Source organism: Sceloporus undulatus, chromosome 5, assembly GCF_019175285.1.
Source record: "Sceloporus undulatus isolate JIND9_A2432 ecotype Alabama chromosome 5, SceUnd_v1.1, whole genome shotgun sequence".
NCBI lineage: Eukaryota > Metazoa > Chordata > Lepidosauria > Squamata > Phrynosomatidae > Sceloporus > Sceloporus undulatus.
This window is the reverse complement of record NC_056526.1, coordinates 130119867-130134987: the sequence shown is the minus strand read 5'-3', so window position 1 is coordinate 130134987 and position 15121 is coordinate 130119867.

The following is a 15121-nucleotide window of genomic DNA, read 5'->3' as shown; positions in this document are numbered from 1 at the left end:
AACAAAATTACAGTTTGATAACAGCTAAACACCTTTTGCAGACTGTGAAATGCTACCAACTGGTACTAATTCACAGGTACAGAGTGATGTACCTGTTGGCATACAGTATTGGGTTCTGGATATGCTATATTCATATATACTTTCAAATTAATCATTTTAACATCCACTACAAGTTATCTGTGATGAACAGGTTGTGATTGTACTAAAGCCACTAGCAGCTTGTGGACTAACCGGGGCAGGATGGGAGCTCTTCTCCCACCATTTTAGGGGTAGGTATACTCCCTATTTTGTCCTCAAGCTGCCACTGACTAAAGGCAAATATAAAAATGCTAAGTATCATCATAATCAGCTTTGTTGTTGTCATGTATCGACAGGCTTTTTGATCCCCATTTAATACTACTCATCCGAATGAAACAATGCTGTATGGCAGAGATATGATGCAAACTGAACTTTAATGCTAAAGCTGTTGCCAAATATGAATGGCAAAATCCTCTAAAGCAATGTGAACGGCACATTGGAGATAACCAATTTATTTAGACTGCTCACTGTTATTTTAATTGCTTACAAAACACTAACAAGCCCTGCTAAGATTCAGCCCCAGCTGCGATGCTTTGCAGCTGCACATCATGATGCTGCATTTTCTCACCATGACTCTGCAGCACCATGTCAGGAAAGTAATTACAATACAATTTATTTATTTTATTGCAAGCACTAGCATTATTCCCAGTACAATATTTAACAGTCTGAACAGTGCCTGTGTTTTTAAAAACAGAGATTCATGAGCCTGGGATTGAGCATCAAATAATCATGACTGGGGCAGGTGGGGAGGGGGTAGGATCTATTTTATTCGGGAAAGTTTGAGGCTGCTAAATCTGAGTCAGAATTTATTGGCTTCTGGTTGATTTGTATTCACATTTCTTTAGTGTTTCATGACTGCTGCTTTTATTTGTTTATGTGTATTTTAATTTTGTTCCATTTGTAAGCCACAGTGAGAACCCTCTGGATTAGACAGCAGGATATTAAATATTAGAAATAAAAAGTAAATAATTCTGTATTTGGAGTGCATTTAGCACAGCAAAGCAGTTAGTGAATATGCCTAAAAACTAAGAACAAGCACTAAATGTCTACGTTTATGTCTTCTACAATAAGTCCTTGTGTCTGAAAATATAAGTGTGAAAGAAAAATTGCAGGCATTGTATGATTATCTATCTGTTTCTCACATTATAATATGTAAGTAGCAGACATAAGAGCAAGCAACGTGTACAAGCATTTCTGTAAATCTTTACAGGAGATGCAGGTCACAAGTATCTTGTTTGGTTATGCATCAAGAACACATATCATCCTGCAGAAATAAACACTTACATAATTCAGTACTGACTGTATTACTACTTCCTCATGTCTTATAGTTCTTGCTCTGAAAGACTCAGTGCCATATTTTCTACCACACTACACTGTTACAGTGCTACTTTCCACTTTTACTGCTATTTCCTGCACTGGTAGGTTCAGATTTCTTTTAGCCACTATGTTTGTCAATGGATACTAGGTTTTATCATCGGTTATGACTGTAGGCCTCAGTGCTGCAACTGTTTGCCCCAGAGTCATCCCGCAAGGAACATTTAGATAGCAAGGATTCTGCTATTGTGGCAACAGAGTAAGAATTTGTCATCTGAAAACAAAAGCTGTAACAATCATCGCTTCGGTGGTGTGCTATGTTGTTAGCAATCAACAGCAAAAGGAGGAGCAAGAGACAGATAAACTGGACAGAGAGCACATCTGGGAAAACAAATCTTCCAGCTCTTGTCTGAGCAGATATAAGCTGAAATATTTTTCGGCAGGAAGCAATGCTTTAAACATTAAAATATGCTGGCAAGAAGGTCAGGAAACAAGTGTTGTGGCTGCCCATAGCAATTCAGTTACTAAGAAGCAAACACCTCACATGGGCAGTGGCTTCAACTTGCTGTAGCACCAGCTCAGGGAACTAAATCTTTCAATCCATTAAAATATTTTGCTGCAGGCTTTTCCCCTCTTTGCTGGTAGGTAATGAGTTCCCACGTCTCATCTGTACTAACCCCCGAGCCCACACCTGGACTAGGAGGTATTGAAGAAGATTCAGAAAGCTACCAACACATCATTATTTGTTAACCATTAGTGTAACCCAATGACTTAGTGTCAAGTATTGACTCTTGTAGTGGTTAGAACTACAAGACTTAGGTCTTCAACAAACTATTGCAGTGTAGAGAGTACTAGGCAGTGTGGTCTCTTCCACAGCCTTTCATGCTCTACAAGTCTTGCACATCAATGACTGATAGGGCAGGAAACTGTACCTCTGTCCAGGAATCACACAAAAACATGGCAACTTGGGGGTCCTTTCTCCCCAATAATCCACTCCCGAAGATTCACTGTATTTGGGAATATTTTTGCAACTGGAAATGACATGATGTTACTTCTGGTAACACTGGGAGTGACCATGTAGCTTTTGGGGGGTGGTGTTATAGGGCGATGAGAATACTGAACTGCAAATCCCAAGACTCCACAGAACGTAGCCTTGACAGTTAAAGTGGAATGATAGTGCTATTACTGTGTAGTGTGAATGAAGCCATTCTGTTCTTCTAACAACTATCCAATGACTGGTTATTTTATTGCAAGGATCGTCAGGTACCCCTTGCCTCCCTGGTTACTTCACATGCTCACCTCCAGTGTTTCCCTTGTATTTATTTCAGGCTTTTGACACAGAATGTAATGCCTTCTTGAGCAACTTTGTCGTGGGATGTATCCATACTACAGAATTATTGAATTTGGATGCCACTAGCTGTCATGGTTGTATGTTATAGAATCCTGTATATCCTAGTCAAATAATGTTTGTAAGCACTGACGAATCTGGAAGGCTTACCATCCACAGATGGCCCCACTCCTGTTTTTCCAATGGTGGTGTATGCACATGGCAACGCACATATCACACCACCATTGGGAGCAATGTAACTTGAGATCCCACTATTTTGCTATCCAAGGTGGGAGGGGGAACAGAGCAAAACCTCAATGGATACGAAGAGCCAGTTGTATTGAAAATATGTAAACTAGATTTTAAAAAATGGGGTTCCATAAAGAAAAAACAGTTTGAATTGAATTTGTGTACTGATAATAATGTATAGGGAAAGTAAGATGTTACTGAAAATACAAATGGAAGATGAACAGGTAAAAGATTATATGGTAACATGGGACAAGAACTTTGGTTATAATATTGAGATGGGATATTGGGAGAAAATGTGGATGATGGGGCTGAAAGAATTATTATCCTATGATATGAGAGTAAACTTGTATAAGACTATGTATCAATAATACTTGACATGAGATTATATAAAATGTATAAAGGACTTTAAAATGTGGCATACATCAAGGTACGTTTTATCATATGTGGTGGTATTGTGACAAAGCAAGAAATTATTGGAGGCAGATACAGACATTAATGCAATCAATTTTTAAATGTAGAATTGTGTTAAGGCCAGAGCTGTTCTTGTTGGGCATATCAAAACAGAAATTTAAAGATATAAATCATAAAGTGATGCATCCTATGATTATAGCAGCAAGACTATTATTTGCCCAGAACTGAAAAAAAGACAGTGTACCTTCAGAAGATGGGTGGATCATTAATGTTTTTGAGTTGGTCAAGATGGACAAACTGGTAACAGTGATTAAAAAAAAATCACTAGACAACTTCAAAAAAAAGGCTGGGAATTATTTTTGCTTTATATGAAGAAGAAAGAAGGGAACATTATGGTTGTGGATATAGTGTCTTAGAACAATTTTGTGTAATAATTTAGGGCTGAAGTAAGAACAAAATAAGATGGCATTACTGATAAGTCATATATATTGAGTTAGAGTTATCAGGTTTGGAAGTGGGAAGTCAACTATAGTTTGTGTTAGATATGTTTAGGTAATTGTGATTATATGTGAATTGTTATGATTTTATAGGGGTGGTATTGCGGGAAAACGGTGCGAAAGTAAGGTAGACTAACAGGATCTGGGGTATGTTTTTTAGTTTAGGTTAGGTTTGCGCTATGCATGTAATTAAGTGCTGTCAAGTTATGTATGTTTTAAAAGTTAATAAAATATCTATTGAAAAATCTAAAATATAGTTTTAATTTATTAGCCTTAGAACATGATAATATTCTGTATTATAGTCAAACTACGTTTGTGTGAATGTTCTTATTTTTGAGCTGTCTCTAACAGCTTGGCACACATTCCTCATGAATAGTCGTTTTTTCTCACCAGGTGCATTCATTTATCATGCATAAATAAATGTTCTCTTTTTATTAAAAAAAACAGAAAGAAAAGGCTACTTTATGACTATTATGCAGATGCTTTTGAAGACTAGCCCATTAGTCTTAATTTAAGAACTTAAACAGCTGTTTATTTAAAAATATTCCATGCTGGCTGCAATTTGAAATTTGTTTCACATGAATCAATCCCACTGCAGGCTATACGGCTGCTGCCATTATGGCCTCAAGTCAATGCCATGAGCCCATGCTACTCACTGGGCTAGATATGTGCTGGATTGTGACCCCTTTAACCACTTAACATTCTTCTTTCCATCTTGCATGGAAGAAAGATTATTTCCTTGAGGAAGTACTAAACATACAGTCTTCAATGATCTGTGCAGCACATAGGTTAGGAATAAAGTTTTGAAAGAGTTTTCTATGTCTTTGACCTAGAATGGATTGAGATGTACACTTATCAGGCTAAGATTCTCCTTCCTGTATTATGGTGCCTGGTCAACAGTGTCCAGAATAGCCTGATGCTAAAACAAAACTTTTCTTTTGTTTTTGAGTGATGTGCAAATGGATGGTATGAAATACCAATGGAAGACCATAATAGGCCTTGCACATCAATGGATAAGGCCAGAGCTTGTTTTTCTGTCTAGGAACACAGGAAGCTATCTTATACTAAATCAAACCACCAGTCCACCTAGCTCCATAGTATCAATTCTGACTATCAATGCTTCTCCAGGGTTTCATGTACAATTCTTTCCAACCCAAACTGGGGATATCTGCTGTTCCTAGGTGGTCTCCCATCCAAGAACTAAATAGGGCCAAACTTGCTTACCTTCTGAAATTAAACAGAATTTCATGTATCCAGGATGGTACAACGGGACATAAAAACAACAACATGCAAAAGATGAGTGTCTTTCTGTTTGTCAGATTGATAGCCCCAGTATGATTGAATCCAAACTCTTGAAACTTGGCATGCATACTAAAAGAGGCCTAGGATATCTTGGGGTTCTTTCTTTTTCTTTTCTTTAACATCTGAATTGATTTGAATGTATTGATTTGAAGTACCAGTTTCAGTCACTATGTTTAAAATTCTTTTCGTCAACATATAAACTGATATAGATATGTGGAAGTTTTCTATAGGTTATAGCATTCCCCCCTCCCCACTCCTGTGGGGCAAATCCCTCACAGGTTTGGAGTGGGGAAGCAGGAGGCATTTGGGGAGAGGGCTGCAAGAACTTGTGGTTTCACTCAGATGATGTAAGCACACTGAAAATGGAATATCTTAGCTGGAAAGCTTAGGGGGGCAGTGACATCACTTGGAAGGTGCAGACTACACTGGGTGACACTCCAGAAGAGGGTGTCACCCAGTGGGCCAGCTGCCTTCTAAGTCCCACATGGCAACCACCATGCAGAACTTGGAAGGCCTCAGGGTGGTGGCGTGAGTAGAACAGAGCACCAAGGTGTGGGTATGCTTACTTGTCTTAAAAGGTAGTACCCCCCAAAACATTCCAAGTCCTGCGTGGCAACCGCCACATGGGACTCGGCAGGCCTGGGGGGGGGGGGCAGCTGCCTTAAGCTGCCATGTGCACCCCTCCACCTCGCCACACTGCACCATTCTACTCACTAGCAGAATGGCACCATGACAGCAATGTGTTGACCACATCCCCAAGCCCCATCCCAAGAAGCCCCCACACACACCTGGTGAGACTCCAGGCAGGGACACCACTGTTACAGGGTATTAAACCAATTACGTATTAAATCAGCTTGTGAAAAGCCAGTAACATGGAATAGTACAGAAATAAAGCTGAGAAGTGACCAGTTAAAAACTGGCTACACTAAGGAGATTATCACACGGGGGTTATCTTGTCTTTGTCAAGTTCTTCACATGCAATCATGGGAAGGACTTTCAGATGACGTTGCACAAATCCCGTCATTAACCCACCACTAAAGTGACATTGGTTGGCAAGTTCACATTATTGCTTTAATGACACGTTAATAGCGGAATTGTCACTACTATTTGAAAGTCTTTCATGCTATCGCAATCACAGACGGGTTAATGACAGGATAAGGACGAGGGGGCAATTCCGTCGCTATCCCGTCCGTATGTGATAATCTTCTTACTCATTCTCTCAGTAATAGCTTGATATAAAGAACTCAGAACTCAAAAGGCACCTTTTCTGGTGACTGAAAAGTTAGAGAAATTGTCGCTGGAAAGGTCATAACTGCTCATGTCATGTCAGTCTATCCTCAAATGCATAACTGCAGGAATTGTATATAGAAGTAGTCACGCTTATAATTAATCAAGCAATTATTTTCCTGTTTTTTATATATTATTTGTATCATCTCAGAGTATAATCACATGGGCATAACTCATTTCTATTTGCCTCCTTCTCTTCAGGACCCTACAACTATCTTTCAAGCAAATGTAAACATTATTCCCTATGTTACCTGAGAAGCATCTGATCAAGTCTCCTTTTCAGACACTGGAAAAATCAGTTGCTTTTCTGAGCACAGCTCCTGGTTTATTTTCATAGAAAGGCATCCCAGCTCCTTCTGCATAGCCTGTCTGTCTCCTAGACTGCAGCTATCAAGAGGTTTTTTTCCAAATCAAAACAGACAACCCATAGAGGTAGACATGGTTTTGCAATGCTTACTACTCACATCTCAACATGCCCAGCTGGGATGTCTGTAGTCCTTGCTGGAACAGCCAGCAAATGAAGAAAAATAAGGTGTCAGACTGACATATCTACAAGAATGCAGGGTAGACAAAGCCCATTTCTCTGGAGACAGTGATGATAACTCAAGAAAGGCCTCATAAACAAGGCTGCAGTTCCTTTCAAAAGTGTGAAATGTAAACTGCATTTCTAAAATGATCTGACTTTGACTTTAAAAAATGTGCATTGCCAATGGGCCTGAACATAACAACCTATGCAAAGAAATGCCCAACCCTGCTCTCCCTTTTTTCTTCTGACTCCACCTACATTTTTGATAATATAACAAATGATAGAAAAGCTTGCGGTTAAGAGGAGAGTAAAGGAAGATTCTTACAATGTAGATAAATTATGATCTTTTAAAAACTGTAAGAAAAATAAAGTTCCTGCATACAGTGTTGTTGTTGTTGTTGTGTGCCTTCAAGTCATTTGACATATGACGACCCTAAGGTGAACCTATCATTGGGTTTCCTTGGAAGTTTCTTCAGAGAGGGTTGTGATTGCCATTGTCTGAGGCTGAGAGAGTGTGACTCCCAAGGTCAACCAGTGGGTTTACCTGGCCAAGCCGAGATTCAAACCCTGGCCTCCTGAGTCCTAGTCCGGCCCACAAACCACTACATGACTCTGGTTCATACAATGTTGCCATACAAATATTATACTCTGCAAATTGTGAGATCACTTCAATTCCATCTGGTCAGATATTATAACAACTAACTCTAGAAATAAGGAAGATAAATCTTCTGGAACTGGACCATATCCCTAAAATAATGCTATTCTTTCTATTTACTGAGTGTGCTTTGTTTTGTTTTTAAAAAATAAAGTCAGCCTTTCATGTCAACTGAACAGTTTTCATACTTCAACAAGCCATAGACTATACCTTCCCCTTCTATGTCATTAAAGGAGGGAGTTTTTAGACTTAATAAGAAACAAAATGTAAAATAGCACTCATTGCTATGAGGTTTTGAAATTTTAATTTATTTGATCTATCAATTTTCTATTTGTTAATACCATTGTGCAGTTCTTTGGTAAATATTTTCTTCCTGTATCTTACACGTTGAACATATCAAGCTGTCATGTCTATGACAATCCTCAGCTATAAAATATGTGAAACTATGCTGATTTTGAAAAATGGTTTTAAAGGAAGAAAATTTTAGTCTGAATCTTTGGGACTGAATCTTTCTTCTACAAAAGACACTGAGATTACAACTTTCCTTCTAATATGGGCAAACTTTATTAATGGAGCAGATGAGCCACAATAAAATTGTAGAATTTTTTCCCCCAATAAGCATGCCATCCCTTTCAAAGGTTGATGATCTGAAATATTGTACTTTTTAAACACAAAATAACATTATCCCACATTGTTATTAATATGAAAATTGCAAAGGACATATGATTTTGATTAGAATAAATTCAGCCTTGTGAAAACATATGGTACAGTGAAGAAGCAAAGTTTTCTGTAGTGTTTTTAACGTAAATTGCTATTTTAATATATGTCTTGAATAGTTGTTTGCTATACTTTGTCCATTTTAAAGGCATGGGTTTTTTGTCCAAGGATATTTTAAACAATTCCAAGAATTGGCCTGGCACTGGTCCTTCTTTTGGTGTTATACAAGATTGGAGAGGTATTACGAAGTGAGATTGATAGGCTATTCCTGTGGAATGGATTTAGAATAGGAATTGGGAGCTTTTCCAGTCCTCCTTTCAGAATAACAATGGCTGTTTACAAAGCTTATCCTCTTTGAAGGCCAAGTCAATTCTCAGAAAACCATTTATTAAGATTTAATTCCAGAACATCTGGCTGATCTGGTGTGCATACCAAAGACTTGGCTGGATGGTTTGGGTGGGCCTCTATTGCTCATGTCTTCAAAAAATGCATTTAGAGGTAGTGTTGCCACAGACCTCAAGGATTTTCTCAATGTTATATTTCCTTGCAGAAATACACTCACGTGCATAAACACTTTGACTTTTCCATTTCGTTTTGTTACAACCTGGAAAGGAAACGCATTTAATTGGCATTGTTGCCACATCATGATCACAAGACTGTCAACAATGTGAAGATGCAGAGTAATTTCATTGTGGCACAAAGTTAATGAAAATGAACTGCTACAGGCGGGAGACTATCACTGTTTCAGTCAGTTGTAGAGGCATGCAGGTCTCTCCAGTAAATGGACAGGCTTCAATTTCTGACCTGATTTGCCTTCGAACAAGTCTGCTTGACTCGTCTTCATCTTGGCTAATCTTGAAGAACTGAGAAACTGCTGGCTTCTTTGAGATATCCTTCGTTGATTATGAAAGGTTGTTTATCTACCTGGTATGAAAGAGCCATTCAGGGGATGATTTGTTTTGTTTTGTAATAGTTGGTCCTAGTTAGTTGGGAACTATAGATTAAGTTCTGATCTCCTGTTTTTGGCAAATGCGGCTTGGGAAGATTGTACCTCAGCAGCTCTGAGGGTACACAAATACATTGCCTGAACCCATTTCATTGTGGTTTCAAGCCTTTTTAGGATGGGGAGTGTTTTGGTCATCTGAGATCATGACATTATTGATTCTACTTCACTTTCTTGAAATAATCTCAATATTCTTCTAGACTGATTTCACAAACAGCAAGTAGCAGCACAGCTTTACAGTGGGTCTGCTTCAACTACAGCAAAGAATCCCAGAAGGGGTGGGTGGGAAGCTGTTATTCTTGTCAATGGAAGCTGTCATCATTTACATATTATTTGTTGCCTGTGCTTAATAACAAATGCCTACAAACATGCTTGAAAAAGCAAGATAGGGTTGTTGTTAAAGGTGGTGATAATATCCAGCTTTATATCTTCTTTAACAGCCTACCCTGTTCTGACAGACTATTAAAACTTGTATTTTTAAGCAGGCATTTAACTTGCAAGTGTATATTTTAGTGTGGTCTTTATTATTCTACCTGCTGTTAAGCTAATGTTGCTGATCTACAGAAGCAATGTGACAAATGCATCATCCTGGGTGAACACACACACACACACACATTGCTTTCACCTGGGTTTATTTCTTGATCTTCATTATGCAAGATACTGTATATCATGGTGAAATCTTCTCTAGGGTATAGTACCAAGCCAAAATGATCCTAAACAAAATGCATTTTACAGGTTCCTCCGACATTCACTGTTTGTTATTTATATGCTACAAAAATGAAGAAAATAGTCACTGGTCAGGTAAGGATTAGTGGGATGGTGCATTTCAGAAACAGAAATACAGAGTCTGCATGTCAAACTGGGATGCATGCATTGACCCAATTTTGCAACTAAAGTCAAATACATCCACACACAGGAGCTCTGTGGACAACAGTGAAGTTCCCACAAGTACAAGGACCTCGCCTCTGTTTTATGGTAGTGGTGGGAAATTGTTCTGCATTCCAAGAACACAAGGCAAATTCGGCACACGCTGATGTTCTTTTATTGCAAAGACCGATTTCTATAACCAATCAAAAATTAAAGTTAAAAGAATCACATCTTGATACCAGCCAGATGTGATTTAAGACCCCTGAAGAAGAAAACCATAAACTGTTATTGGATTTATAATAGAAAACACTCTATCTTTGTCGTATTTGCATTCTGGCATTGGCAAATGGGCAATACAGTAAAAGCTGTATAAATATAATAATGTCCAAAAACAATGGCTTAAATACAGCTAGACCATTCTTGAATTTAAAGGGCATATGCTTCAGTTAACCCTGAACGATTCCTGTAAAGATTTCTGTGAACTTTTGATAGTTCTTCCAAGGAGCCCAAAACACTATCTGCAAGGAAAAAAAATTATTACATTTCTCTTATTCCAGTGTGGATGCTTGGCTAATGCTGTGAATGGCACTGAATAAGTGTCACTCCGTCAAGAGCAATCCAGCACCAGCACAGGAGTTTTCAAAGTGTTTTTTAAGGAACCCTTGTTGTTCCACCTTCTTTATTTCTTGGTCATTCTGGGAGGAGATATTCAGAAGCTCCCTATTCAATGATACCTGCTCCCAAATGAATATATGCCCAGCTTGAAGGTGCTGGGGTGTATCATTACTCTCAGTAAGAAGCTCCCAGGTACCATCTACCAGCAAAAAGGAACAGCAGTCATCTATCCAGACTTCCAGCGATTTGCTGGACTACAGGTCTACTTTATGTAATGAAGCTGATGAATTCTTGGGTTTTTCTTCTTTAACAGAAACTTTGGTAGCAGAGGTAGAAATAACATGGAGAGAACAGAGAGAGATTCTTATGCCACAAAAAAGAGGAGCAGTTCAGCATATTTGTTTCAGCAAACTTTTTATTCAAAACTAACGTATGCACATATGAAATAAAACCATCTGGTCAGGTAAGCCTTGTAAAAGTAAACAAAAATATTTTGAATCTTCTAGACACTCTGTAAAAAGTTTCTTCCAAAATGAATCCCTGGATTATCATTATTATTTTTCTTTTCTCCACTTTTTAAATGATTACCATTTTGATGGTGAAACTTATAGATCTATGCTTTTTCAACATGTCAGGGTAGCTGACACAGGCTAATATTTATCCTTTTCTTTTCTGTTTTACTCTGCATACAAGCTCCACAATTGATTCTGGAGGCAGCTGTTTGCCTTACCTATTGTACATAAGAACACACAGCTAAAGTAGGATCAGGATCACCTAGATTCTTCTCCAGGTCAAGATTTATCGCATTGTTAACTGCAGACATGTTGCTGCAACCCAGCACTGAAAGGGCTAACACAGACCGGCTTGAAGGGGCAACTTGACGCCATCCCTTTGAATGCCAGATCAGGGCCATGGTAACTACATGCAGTGGCCCTTATCCAGCTATTTGCCAGCTAAAAAAGAAGTGACAGAAAGCTGCTCCTTTTAGAGCCAGCAAAAAGATGACTTTTCCGTGTCGGTGTCAGCTTTCTGGAGCTCCTGCAGTGTGCAGTGCATAAACACTGCACTGCTGAGCACCGCAACGCTGCTGGCCATGTGGTCAGGCAGATGGCATGAAGCTGGCTTGGGGGCAGCATTGGCATGTGCATCTTCTAAATGCCACATCCCCATACTGCCCCCAAGCCAGTGCATTGTGCTAGTCTGCTTTGCCTGAAAGTATGTCCTTCTTCAGCTCTTTCCCTATCCTCCCAATGCCAATGGTGCAAAAAATAAAAACAAAAACAAAACCCTTCCAAGTAGACAAGAGAAGATGGGGGCAGAGCTGGGCAGGTTTCCTGTAAAAAAGACTTTGTAAAAAGGAGCTTTTATCAAAAGCATTGTTAATGGAGGTATGTCTCTACAGTCAAATGGTGCTTGGCAGCTCGCTGTCCACTCATTGGCTGTGGAGATGCACACTTCAAGATGGGATTGGCAATGGCAACAGGAATCCAATGGAAATACTCCTGCTGTATTGATACTTAAGATATTGGCCAACAACTGCTGATATCTACAGTTCAAAACATCTGGATGAGCATGATTCTCATCCATGACTACATGAATAGACCCCCTGCCTACAAGACCCTTAAATATCCTGCCTATTGCTACTAATTTTTTGCTATATCATTCAGCTCCAGTTTAATACATTCAATTGCTGCCCCTTACTCCTGGAACCTTCTTCCCCCACATGCACACCTCATCACTTCTCTACCCAGTTTCAAAACTGAATTAAAGACTATATTGTTTAGAGAAGCATTCCCAGAGGTGAGCCCCTCTCTGACCCAGGATGCCTCCTTTTAACCATCCATTAAGAAGCCAAGCCCTTCCTCCAGTCGATCTGCCTTGGTCCAGGCCTCGGAGGTGGAGAAGAACTGCTGGACCTGATCCCATTCCCCACCACCACTCCCCACTCCTTTTGTGTTGTGTCTTCTTAGATTGTAAGCCTGAGGGCAGTGAACCATCTAACTAAAAGATTTTATGTACAGCGCTGTGTAAATTTACAGCACTTTATAAATAAAAGATAATAATAATAATAATAATAATAATAATAATAATAATAGGTATATGTCCTGGTATGACCAAATGAACATCCTAGAATGTGTCCCAAGTCCTCCAAGACAGACAGGAGATTCATGATAGAAGCTCAGGAGCTCCAGCACCATGTGAGAAATGTTTCCCAGAGATAGAAATATTTAAAAGGAATGCCTTTACCCCTCACATTGTCTAAGAGGTCCCACTACTGCCACTGACACCAAGTAAGTGGGAGAGAACTATTGCTATCACAAATTAAGTAGGTACAAAAGTAGCACTTTGGAGATTATTCCTATTCAGAGAATATTATAGTATGTGTTACCTATTATCAATTACAAGCCTTAATAATGACTATATGTACTCTATTTTTTATCCTGTGATCTTCTGCTAAAAATCACAAGAAAGTAAGAACTAGATAGTACTACAGCTGAGCTTTTTAGAGCCTGCAGCCAGTTGAAATGAGCTGTGAAATAAAATTTCAGAGTACTAACTGGTGGTTCAATAATATTCCATTTCTTTTGGTTATGAGGCAGTCCTGAAATTTTACAATAGACATTAACTGAAAACAAGGCACTGGCAAAAGGACAATGAAAACAGTACACCACTATTTGGTTGAATCAACTGTTTTCAGACATACAGGTCCCACTAATGTCTGTGTTATCTTCTAATTTTGATGACTCACCTTTGGGGAAGGGCATAAAAATGCCTATGTCATGGATTCCACTTTTCTATCTCTCTATTTACACCTTTATGGCCTTGAAGATCAATCCGAAGTGACAGAATAGTCAGTGTGCAATTCAATTTCTTATTTCTTCATATGTCTCTCCTTTAAACACACCAATTCTACTCAGTAGTTTGGTCCTTCATGTTACTTATTGGTCATGACAGCCAGCAACACTCCCCTTAGATTTAGTGTCATTATGCCTCAATTATCAAGTAATGCCTTATAGCATGACTCTGTCTGTCTGAAATATTTCACTCCACAGACAACCAATTTAAACCACACTCTTATTAACAAGAACAGGGACATGTTAAAAATGTATCCAGACAGCACAATTCCACTTATCCTCTTAGATAAGCAATATTAAGGAAACCAAAGCTGTTGCAATCAGACATTTAATGTCTACATGTTTTTATTAACCATATGCTTTATTAAAGCTTCTACCAGTAGTTAATAAAGTAGTCATTGGCTGTGAGTCTGGACAGACAGCATACCTCTCAGTAAGTCTGACACAATCTATTATCATGCTTTGAAAAACTCGTTATCTATTAGCAGAGCTATTACCCCAAGTGTTTGGTTTAAATATAAATTCGCATCTGAAAATGCACACTAAGATGAAAGGCAGCAAGAAAAGAGGACTGCATTATAGTCGATTGATTAACTCAATTTAAGGAAGCCATGGCTTTGAGTTTGCAGGGCCTGAGCAGAGCTGTTAATGACAAGATTTCTTGGAGGTTTTTCATTCAGAGAGTTGCCATAAGTAAAAAGCAAGTTGACAACACATAACAGCAGCATAATTAAACAATCACACTATACTTTGTTCCCATGCTCCCTTGACTTAGTAAGCAAAACAAGAATTGTTCTCTCTGACAGGGCAGCTATCCATAGACATGATTTTATTAAGGTAATGAAAAATCCACTAACAATTTCCTACCACTTGCAAGCTGAATCTGTGACTCAAGTGTAGATTACTTTATTTGGGGCTTGAATATAGAGAGCTCCCCCCCAGAGTATGTTCCCATATGTATCGTCTTATCATGTTTAAAGACAATGAACACTTTACTGAAACTACTTCTGTACTAGCTTTTAACAAATACAATTTGTATTTATTATCTGGAGAACAGCACAATATTCATTGCTAAGTATGTTTCCATTCCTTGATAAAACTTTTTCTTGCAAAGTTGTTTAGTTAGTGGTGTCAGTACACCATTTACACAGTGCTTTAACTCTGTCTAATTTATCAGATCTTTCCAGATAGTTTGGGTTTCTAGTCATTATAAAGCCCCATGTTAATTTAAATGATGAATGAATAAAATTTTTGAATAAAATTATTTTGATTCAACATTCCTAGGGCCCTTTTACACTACACAGATATAGCACCATAATTCCACTTTAACTGCAATGGTTAAAACCTATGGTATCCTGGGAAGTTTGGAGAGTCATTAGAGCTCTCTGGCTGAGAATTCAAAATACTCCACCTTAAAA